The sequence below is a fragment of the Salmo salar genome, chromosome 02 (genome assembly GCF_965601325.2).
Source record: "Salmo salar chromosome 02, fSalSal1, whole genome shotgun sequence".
NCBI lineage: Eukaryota > Metazoa > Chordata > Actinopteri > Salmoniformes > Salmonidae > Salmo > Salmo salar.
In genome coordinates, this window is record NC_138292.1 from 77,205,803 (window position 1) to 77,218,005 (window position 12,203).

Consider the following 12,203-nt stretch of genomic DNA (forward strand, 5'->3'; position numbering starts at 1 on the left):
TGCTGCACGGGAGCTTGGTCATCATGAGTCGATGATAAGACGTTGGAAACAGCAGCGTTGTAACGACCGTCGTTGGTGGAAAGAGGAGACCAAGGTGCAGCGGAGTTAGTGTTCATCTTAGAATTTAATTAGAACAAAAGAGAACACTACAAAAATGAACAAAAACACGACAGCAAAACAGTCCTGTTAGGAAAATCTAAACAGAAACAATCCCCCACAAAACCCAAAGGAAAAACAGGCTCCTTATGTGTGACTCCCAATCAGCAACAATGAACTTCAGCTGTGCCTGATTGGGAGCCACACACGGTCCAAAACAAAGAAATACAAAAACATAGAAAAATGAACATATAACGCCCACCCAATGTAACACCCTGGCCTAACCAAAATAAAGAACAAAATACCCCTCTCTATGGCCAGGGCGTTACAAGCGTGAGGAATTGACTTTTATTTTTTGTTACAAGCCGTGTTTCGTTAAAGCCTATTTATTTTGTTACAAGCCGTGTTTCGTTAAAGCCTATTTATTTTTGTTACAAGCCGTGTTTCATTAAAGCCTGTGTAAAGTTCATTTGTTTCAATGTACCGGTAGGCACCTGCGGCTTATATACATGTGCGGCTTATTTATGTTCAAAATAAAATTTAAAATTCAGTGGGTGCGGCTTATATTCAGGTGCACTTAATAGTCCGGAAATTACGGTAGTCCCTATTGTTGGAAAATAATGTCATTACATTTTAAAAGACGCTCTTAAAAATACCATTATATAAGCATATACACTATATCTAAACAGAGATATATCTGGTGTTCAGCCAGTACAGCTGTCCATATACACTATATCTAAACAGAGATATATCTGGTGTTCAGACAGTACAGCTGTCCATATACACTATATCTAAACAGAGATATATCTGGTGTTCAGCCAGTACAGCTGTCCAGTACAAGTCAGTTGTCTGGTAGATGTTAAGTCTCACATGTTGTTTCCTGAGACCTGTCCAAGATGATTCAACATTCACCATGTTCCAGATAGAAATTCAATAATCTCGTAGTCTGCAGCCAGTGTACCAGAGTAACACAGGTTGGTTGTCTGGTAGACAGTAGCCCTGATCTTGTAGTCTGCAGCCAGTGTACCAGAGTAACACAGGTAGGCTGTCTGGTAGACAGTAGCCCTGATATTGTAGTCTGCAGCCAGTGTACCAGAGTAACACAGGTAGGATGTCTGGTAGACAATAGCCCTGATCTTGTAGTCTGTAACCAGTGTACCAGAGTAACACAGGTAGGTTGTCTGGTAGACAGTAGCCTCAGTGATGTCACCTTGCCTCAGATCTGGGGCTTGTAAAGTAAACTACAGACTGATGGGAGTGCTGGTGAGAATGGTGTCCAATCACATTACACACCAACCACCTCTGGTCAGGATGGCTCCTCCTCAAAGTACTGCTCTCTGTATCTGATAAAAGTTTTGATATCTACTGAGGTTGTATCCATGGCCACCTGCCTCAGACTGTCTGCTCTTCCAGGTCTTCAACCAGGCAGGGATCTACTTCCTTCAGGACCTGGTAGAAGTATTCATGGGTATGAGCCCCCTCCCTTACCACCATGTCCAGCAGGGCTTGGTTCTGTAGGGTCTTGGTGGGTTTGCTGACCACCTCCTCCCTCTCCTCGTCATTCAGAACCCCACAATCCTGGAGACGCAGAAATAAGGACTGTAAGAGTCCCAGGCGAGTCTCTAGAGCCATCCTGTGTCTTCTGATGAAGGCTCTACTATGGGCGGTAGAGGGGTTGGCAGGAGGGGCTGCAGGGGAAACAGCTGAAACTGGGAGGGGGAAATGATTTATTAAAATCCTGTCTAGGATGATAAGATACTGTCTAGGATGATAAGATACTGTCTAGGGTGAACTTTAATTAGTTTGTTATTGAGAGGTTTATAATGGTGATGAATCTCTAGTTTGTTATTGAGAGGTTTATAATGGTGGTGAATATCTAGTGTGTTAGTGAGAGGTTTATAATGATGGTGAATGTCAGTGGAAGGTCAACAGTACCTGTAGAGATGACATCTGTTGGTGAGGCTGAGGATGAAAAGAAAAGGTGTTTTACTATCTTATAAAAGGTATGTTCATTATAACCAACCATAATCATATGATATAATCACATCATAGTCCAATAACAATAATACTATCAGAGAACTACAACATGTAAAAGTACTACTATTAGAGAACTACAACATGTAACAATACTACTGTCAGAGAACTACAACATGTAACAGTACTACTATTAGAGAACTACAACATGTAACAGTACTACTATTAGAGAACTACAACATGTAACAATACTACTGTCAGAGAACTACAACATGTAACAGTACTACTATTAGAGAAATACAACATGTAACAGTAATACTATCAGAGAACTACAACATGTAACAGTACTACTATCAGAAACTACAACATGTAACAATACTACTATCGGAGAACTACAACATGTAACAGTAATACTATCAGAGAACTACAACATGTAACAGTACTACTGCTCCTGGTCTGACTTCATTTGATTTGAGCTCTGAATGTCTGTTACCATGGCAGCCAGACAAGTCTGTTCCATACAAGTTCATCACCTTCCTTTTCTTTGAGAAGAAGATCAACTTCTTTAACTATAGTTTGTAAGAACAAATGAAAAGTGGGGTAGTGGTAGTTTTCATAGGAATCAAAATTCCACAAACTCTGCTTCTTGAAATAAAGAGACATTGCTAGTCACTGAGAATGAAATGAAAAATGACATAGTAATAAAAAAAATGTATTATTCAAATATAGCCCAGATTTACGTTTGGTTTTATTCGATGTCCATCTGCAGAATAAGTGGAGAGGGTGTATTCTTGCGTCGGGGTTAGTTTACACTGAGAAGTTATTAGAATTTCTCTAATTCCATCCCTTTCAATCACCTCCCACACCTTGAAAGGGCCAACAATAGACAGGTTAGTTGTGCTTCAAAAAGATTATTATTATTTTTTAATTAATGTGGGTAAGAAAATACACAAAGCTTGAGAATAATGCAATAAGACGAAAAAGGTCAACAGCTGGAATTCAGTGAAACTTGCTACTTGTTCCTTGCTACTCTCCATAATGGTTTGATTACATGTTTGGCCATTATGCTAGTATTACATTTCCATTGTGTGTTTGATTGAATTCCAGACAGATATAAGTGGGTTTCTAGGGTTGTAGGGTTCCAGCTCACCTCTTTTCTCACAACATTACTGGGAAGCAACAACACATTCAGGATGGACCTCTTTTCAGGGACAAACGATTGGTAGAATAACAACACAAGCCCCTGGATAGGGAAGATGGGAGCATTTTCTTCATGGACGTTGCCATAAGCAGAGAAATTAAGGGGTTAGGGTCCCAAAGACCCTCCCCATTATTGATTAAGGGGACCTTAAGATTCATATGTTTTGCTGCAGGCCTTATAATAGATACTGTTGCTATGTGTCTAAAAACTCTGCCACTATACGTTACACAAGCGATCTATATTAGTCTGTGGTTAAGCCCAAGCTGTTGCAAGAGTGTGCTTGCAGGCTGGGTCTGAGTCAAACCGGAACTAGATAAAGAGAAGTAACCACTGTCTGGTTTTGACATTTTGATCTTGTATGACAGTGGACAATGCTAATGAATTCAGAGAAGCTACTGTACTAGGTTACCTTATAAGGTAACCTCAGCTTATTGATACACACATACATTGACGTAGGTGATCATACCACTAGGGAGTGATCACATGTATAAAATCAGCTACGCCCTTAGGTGGGGTGCAGAACTTACTCTGAAACATATAAGCTGTGATTCCATTGTTAACTTCTGTCTGCAGTTGCATGAATAAAGGTTACTTTCCGAATGCAGTGTAATTACCTGTTGTGACTTTTTCTATTTTATTTCTCTGCATTGTTGGGAGGAGCCGTTAGTAAGCATTTCACTGTTAGTCTATACCTTGTTGTTTACCAAGCATGTGATAAATAACATTTCATTTGAATCGTTTTCAGACACCAATACCTTTTAGGATCTTCAAACTAAACGTTGTCATGTTTTAAAGAAGCCTGGGTAAGGCCAATTTTAGCAACATTAACCCAACCGCTAGCGACCTCGTCAAGGTGGTCGGAACTCTTAGCATAATGGTTTTGGCTCGACAGTCGCTGGACCCAAGTGGAAGCCCCGGATTCGCTACAATATAGGCCTATTAATACCCACAGATGTTTTTAAAGAAGAATATAACTGAAAAATGCTTCATGATCATAGTTCAACTGTCACACCCCATCGTAACCCAAAAGATAAGATGATTTTACTACATTGTTTCTAATCAATGTAATTATAAACAAACACCATATAGCCTCAAATAAATACAACGTTGAACTCATGGATGGTTAGTCATTGCATTCATCTCTCTGTTTATGAATGTGAGTGTTTACATTCCTCCACCCTGTTTAACAAAACAGAGGTGGGGTAACTGCTTTGTGGTTGTAGTTTGAACGTCAAATTGCCCCTTTACGCTAGACTCTATGAACTTAAACTGCAAGGACCTAGAGTAGTCCTCTAGCTCAGCTGGTAGAGCATGGTGCTTAGTGCTTACAATGCCATGATGGGGGGGCCCAGGACAGAGTTTGGGAAACCCTGGCTTAACAAACACTCTGTTGCCAACAAAAATACATTATTAACACTCTGATGACACCCAGTGGACAGAAACAGTGCCAGCACCACTACTAACATAATGAAAACAGTCTGCAGACATGGGATATTATGTTCCTATTTTACAGATATGCCTAATATGAACACAATGTCACAATCCCTAGCAGGCCTACGGTCAGTTATGTCAACAGCCAAAGTGTAATAACAGGTTATAACACTTCACTCCTAGTGCTCTATGTGTGGTAATTTGGCAGATTAACTGTAGTTCTGTTTTGATGTTTTTCTATCATAATTACACTGCATAAAAACGACTTGTTTGGATACTGGTTGATAGCAGTTATTCACAATAATTCCAGTTTAATGTCTGTTTTACAGTTCCATTGGAATTGTCCCGCAACCAGGCAATTCATTAACTAATTTCCCTTTGGGGGAAAAAGCTTCGTCGGCAGCGGGAGGCGGTCGGAAATGGCAGTGAGTAGTGCGGACAAAATGGAGGAAACAGAGAAAAAGTTGCTGAAGCAACAGCTGAATGCGAACAATATGGGTGTCAGTTGTGATAGTATGGAGCGGAAGGATAAGGGTCAAGGACAGGAACGGTCTGTAGTGGAAAGACAGGAAGAAGATAGATCATGATACAGAAAGCAGTAGAGCGTCTAGTAAAGAAAGCATAAAGACGGCCAGGGTAGGAAGCAAGAGTAGTGATGTGTTGGAGTGGAAAGTGGTGATAGTGTTTAATGAGACCACAGTGAGGCCCACTTACACCTTATCTGACTAACTAATGCTGAAACATAGATTGGGTTATAGAGAATCAAAGGACCATGATTGTAATAAAACCACTACAGAATATCCGGTCAGAACAAGGATGAGGTGGATGCCCAGGTAAAGGGAAGTTTAATGGTAGAAGATGTCCACATTCACACACATTTGACCACTCATGGTTCAGATAACTGAGAATCATGTCCAGTGAGACATTAACTATGTGGTGTTTAGATGCACAATTAAACATCAGACAAACAGGGATTCAGTCCACAGGAGGAAAAGTTCAGCAGGAGGAAACTGTGGATGTGCTCATCAGGATGGGGAAAGCACGTTTCTGACCCCACAGCGTGCTGGGGTGATAGACTAAGTGAAACTGAAGTCCCGGGAATCAAGACTGCTGATAGGCTGAACAAGATGTGGCAATAAGTATTTGGCGTGACCTTGACCAATAAGACACTAACAAAAGTGGGGGTCCTCTGAATAGGATACTAAGCTGCTTGACCAGAACTAACCATAAATGATGGCTAGAATCAGCTGACTGAAGCTGGCCGTTTTAACAAATGCCGTAGAGAAAGAGGTAGGTGAAGTGAAATTAGCTCGGGTAATTGGAAATAGTATATTGTTAATATTGTGTGGTTGCCAGGCTCAGCAAGAGACGATTCTGCAAATGGAAGCTTAATGAGAAGACGATTAAAAACCTTATTCCTGGTGCTTCTGCTAGGTTGAGTGGAGTCGTCACTGGTGTCTCAATATATATGTCCACAGATGATATTAAAGAAAATGTGAAGGGAGGCAGAGGGATTGAGGCCAAACGGTTCATCAGGAGGAAAGAGGGTTAAAGAAGGGAAAGCTTATCAGTGATTCTGAGATTTGAGAAAGTTTTTCCGGGAAAGTACGTATAGGATTCCTGAGTTTCAATGTTAGAGAATTTGTCCCATATTCACTGCAGTGTTTTAAATGCCAAAGAATGGGACATGTAGCTGCTCAGTGTAAAGGAAAGAAAAGATGTGCCAAGTGTGGCGAGGAACATGATTACGGTGAATGTGGAAGCAATGTGAAGGTTAAGTGCTGTAATTGTGGGGGAGAACACAGTGCCGCATTTGGTGGATGCCAGGTACAGAGAGAGGATAGAGAGGATCAGAGATCACGCCCTGACCTGAGAGAGACGGTTTATTTCTCTATGTTGTTAGGTCAGGGTGTGGTGTGGGCATTCTATGTTTTGTATTTCTTTGTGTTGGGCCGAGTATGATTCCTAACCAGAGGCAGCTGTCTATCGTTGTCTCTGATTAGGAACCATACTTAGGCAGCCTTTTTTCCACCTGTGTTTGTGGGATCTTATTTTTGTATTGCTTTGTATGCCTACAGAACGTGACGGTCGTATTTTCTTTGTTTATTACCTTTTATCGTGTTCTGAGTAAACCAATCATGAGATGAACATATTCCATGCTGCACCTTGGTCTACTCCTTCAGACGAACGTTACAGAAGATCCCACCACAAAAAGACCAAGCAGCAAGGGCAGGATGACTGGACCTGGGAAGAGATCCTGGATGGGGCAGGACCTTGAACAAGGCCGGGAGAGTATCGCCGGCCGCCGGAGGAGATAGAGGCAGTGAAGGCGGAACGGCGATACTGGGAAGAACGGCTAGGCAAGCAACAGGAGGCCGAGAGGCAGTGGCAAAAACAATTTGGGGGGGGAAACACGGGTAGATTGGCTAAGGCGAGGTTAAGACCTGAGCCAACTCCCCGTGCTTACCGTAGGGAGCGAGTGACTGTAGAAGCACCGTGTTATGCGGTGGTGCGCACGGTGTCGCCCATACGCACTCACAGCCCGGTGCGCTCGGTGCAAGCTCCTCACCGTTGCCGTGCTAGAGTTGGCATTCAGCCAGGAAGGAGTAAGCCAGCTCAGCGGTCCTGGTCTCCAGTGCGTCTCCTCGGCCTAGGTTATCCTGCTCCAGCTCTACGCACAGTACCCCCAGTTCGTCAGCTCAACCCAGTGCGGCCTATTTCAGCTCCCCGCCCTTGCCGGGCTATAGTCAACATCGAGCCAGGACGGGTTGTGCCAGCCCTAAGCGCCAGACTTCCAGTGCGCCTCCGAGGCCCAGTGTACACTGTGCCTGCTCCGCGCACTCTCCCTCCAGTGCGTCACCATAGCCCAGTACGTCCTGTGCCTGCTCCTTGCACTCTTCCTCCAGTATGCCTCCATAGCCCAGTACGGCCAGTGCCTGCATTGGGCACTCGGTCCTCAGTGCGTCTCCGCCGGTTCGGTGAGACCTGGTCCAGCTCCACGAATAAAGCCTCCAGTGATAATCTATGGTCCGAAGCCTGTAAGGATAATCCATGGCACGAAGCCTGTAGGGATAATCCATGGCCCGGCACCTGTAGAGATGATCCATGGCACGAAGCCTCCAGTGATGATCCATGGCACAGAACCTGCATTGATGATCCAAGGCATGGAGCCTACAACAACGGTCCCTAGTCCGGAACCTACAACGACGCTCTCCAGTCCGGAGCCTCCGGCGACGTTTCTCAGTCCGGAGCCTCCAGTGACGCTTCTCAGTCCGGAGCCTCCAGCGACGCTCCTCAGTCCGGAGCCTCCAGCGACGCTCCTCAGTCCGGAGCCTCCAGCGACGCTCCTCAGTCCGGAGCTTCCAGCGCCGCTCCTCAGTCCGGAGCTTCCAGCGCCGCTCCTCAGTCCAGAGCCTCCAGCGACACTCATCAGTACAGGGCCTCCAGCGATGCTCCCCAGTACGGGGCCTCCAGCGATGCTCCCCAGTCTGGAGCCTCCAGTGACGCTCCTCAGCCCGCAGCCTCCAGCGACGCTCCTCAGTCTGGAGCCTCCAGCGACGCTCCTCAGTCCGGAGCCTCCAGCGACGCTCATCAGTCCGGAGCCTCCAGCGACGCTCATCAGTCCGGAGCCTCCAGCAACGCTCATCAGTACGGAGCCTCCAGCGACGCTCCGCAGCCCAGAGTCTTCAACGGCGGTCCGCAGCCCAGAGTCTTCAACGGCGGTCCGCAGCCCAGAGTCTTCAACGGCGGTCCGCAGCCCAGAGTCTTCAACGGCGGTCCGCAGCCCAGAGTCTTCCACGGTGGCCTTCAGCCCAGAGTCTTCAGCGACGGCCTTCAGCCCAGAGTCGTCAGCGGCGGTTGGAGTTCCCAAGCCTCCGGCGATGATCCACGGTCTGGTTCTTTCAGACAAACAGAAGCGGAGGGATCAGCGGGCGGGGGGGGAGGCTACGCCCCAAACCAGAGCCGCCGCCAAGTATGGATGCCCACCCGGACCCTCCCCTATAGGTTCAGGTTTGCGGCCGAGAGTCCGCACCTTGGGGGGGGGGGGGGTACTGTCAAGCCCTGACCTGAGAGAGACGGGTTATTTCTCTATGTTGTTAGGTCAGGGTGTGGGGTGGGCATTCTATATTTTGTATTTCTTTGTGTTGGGCCGAGTATGGTTCCTAACGGGAGGCAGCTGTCTATCATTGTCTCTGATTAGGAACCATACTTAGGCAGCCTTTTTTCCACCTGTGTTTGTGGGATCTTATTTTTGTATTGCTTTGTATGCCTACAGAACGTGACAGTCGTATTTTCTTTGTTCATTACCTTTTATCGTGTTCTGAGTAAATGAATCACGAGATGAACATATTCCATGCTGCACCTTGGTCTACTCCTTCAGACGAACGTTACAGGATCAGTCATTATGTATCATATTCAGAGGCCGTAAAACATATTGGTAGAACTACAGTCAGGACTGATGGAGCTGACATGGATGTATCTGTAGTAAGTGATGGAGCTGACATGGATGTACCTGTAGTAAGTGGACCTACTGTCAGACTGATGGAGCTGACATGGATGTACCTGTAGTAAGTGAACCTACTGTCAGACTGATGGAGCTGACATGGATGTACCTGTAGTAAGTGGACCTACTGTCAAACTGATGGAGCTGACATGGATGTACCTGTAGTAAGTGGACCTACTGTCAGACTGATGGAGCTGACATGGATGTACCTGTAGTAAGTGATGGATCTGACATGGATGTACCTGTAGTAAGTGATGGATCTGACATGGATGTACCTGTAGTAAGTGATGGATCTGACATGGATGTACCTGTAGTAAGTGGACCTACTGTCAGACTGATGGAGCTGACATGGATGTACCTGTAGTAAGTAGACCTACTGTCAGACTGATGGATCTGACATGGATGTACCTGTAGTAAGTGAACCTACTGTCAGACTGATGGAGCTGACATGGATGTACCTGTAGTAAGTGATGGATCTGACATGGATGTATCTGTAGTAAGTAGACCTACTGTCAGACTGATGGAGCTGACATGGATGTACCTGTAGTAAGTGAACCTACTGTCAGACTGATGGAGCTGACATGGATGTACCTGTAGTAAGTGGACCTACTGTCAAACTGATGGAGCTGACATGGATGTACCTGTAGTAAGTGAACCTACTGTCAGACTGATGGAGCTGACATGGATGTACCTGTAGTAAGTGATGGATCTGACATGGATGTACCTGTAGTAAGTGATGGATCTGACATGGATGTACCTGTAGTAAGTGATGGATCTGACATGGATGTACCTGTAGTAAGTGATGGATCTGACATGGATGTACCTGTAGTAAGTGATGGATCTGACATTGATGTATCTGTAGTAAGTGATGGATCTGACATGGATGTACCTGTAGTAAGTGGACCTACTGTCAGACTGATGGAGCTGACATGGATGTACCTGTAGTAAGTGATGGATCTGACATGGATGTACCTGTAGTAAGTGGACCTACTGTCAGACTGATGGAGCTGACATGGATGTACCTGTAGTAAGTGAACCTACTGTTGGGTCTTGTGTTTCTGCTGGTCCTGGCATGGTTTGGAGGTCTGTTCAGAAATATTGTCCCATAAATGTGTGGTGTCAAAGGACACTTTGATAATGAATAAAGTTGACTTCATAGTTTTTATCAATATGACTCAGGTTATGGAAAGCAGAAATGACAGGTTGAAGATTATTGTGAAGATGATAAAATATATATTGATGGTAACAAATGGTTGTTGACATGCTGAACGATCCTACAGCTGGAGTGTTATAGATAAAGCTTAATAGTGTTGGGGGAGGGTGTGGTAGAAGTTAAGGATTTATTTGGTTTTGAATTGTATTTTCATGGTAGTACAGAAATGGTCAGATCATGATTGATTCCAGGACAGGAGTTGGCGGCACTTTAAACATTTGTTTGCGGACCGCCAAGAAGAATAAGTCACCAACACAAAGTCAATACCGGAACTACTACACGAACAAAGAGGAGAAGAACATGAGACTCAATTGTATCGCTTGTGATGTGGACAAACGTTTTTAAGGATACAATACACGTTGAGTTGATCCCTATTCCGCAGCTAGATAGCTAGATGAATTGATCAAACTACTTTGTATGCGTTGTTCGTTGGCAACCTTGTACTTTATGAATTTTTTAGAACAGATTCATGTTGGAATGTTCCACAAATAGAGCGTTGGACCAGTAACCAAAAGGTTTCAAGTTCGAATCCCCGAGCTGACAAGGTAAAAATATGTCATTCTGCCCCTGAGCAAGGCAGTTAACCCACTGTTCCTAGGCCGTCATAAATAAGATTTTTTTCTTAACTGACTTGCCTAGTTAAAGGATAAATAAATAAATAAATTATACCCACAAAAATGTCACCATGTGACGGGAGTCGATGTGCGTGCCCCCACGGAAGTCTAATTAGCATAATATATATTTTTAAACAAAACTCCATCGGTTTAACCCAGAGATACAGTATCTGTTGTTTTGCATTGGCTGCGTCTCCATCCGCCGCATCGGCCTGTTGAAAGGTGACAGAGCGGTGTTTGTCAGACCATGAGACATCCTGAAAATCGGTCTCCCAAAATTATCTGTGGCGTCTTTCCCTCTATGGAAAGATGAGACTCACAAATATGGTGTTTTCCGTTTTCCTCTACAAACGTCTTGGGACTTGTCTGAGGTCGATACAGACGATCTGCCAACTTCTGTCTGTAGCGCCTGAATAGTTTGGGCTACACACTAATATTACCCTCTGTGTAAAGGTGAGACTCATGAACACTTACATGTCAGTGGTTTTGATCTTGGACACCCACAGGCCTCAGTCGAAAACATTTATGGAAGTACACAAATATATATAAATAAAAGTATGTGGACAGGACACCCCCGACAGGTCTTAGACTCTTATGGGTTTTAAAAGTTGGTTGGGAAAAAAAAGTAATTCCCTTATGTTGATGGCTTTTTGCAAACCCAATACATTTTCTACGTTGATTCAACGTCATCACATAGATTCTGTTGGTTGAAATGTTGTGGAAATAACGTTGATTCAACCAGTTTTTGCCATGTTTTAATGTCTATTGTTTTGCCCAAGTGGGTTGTCTAATGAAATGCAACATGTGACATTATAGTTATTATGCCTACATTAAACTGTATAAATTATAATTTTGCTATGAATTCATAAAGTATTAATATCCTATTAATTCATAAGAGCCACTTTGCATGTCGTTAGGAGTGAAAAAGGCTAAACTTGGTTCATCTACATTGTAGCTGGTCAATTTTTGCAATTTCAATCACATAACATTTCTCCATCAAGATAAACAAAATTGTATTCAACAATGACGGTCTCATCCATAACGCTTTACAACTTTTGTAACCAGGTGGTAAAAGGACGTAGCTGTATTTATTTATATCCACTAGATGGTACTGTCCCTTTAAGAGAACCAGAAATAAGGTGTGCAAGTGGTTATAGGATTGCGCATGCG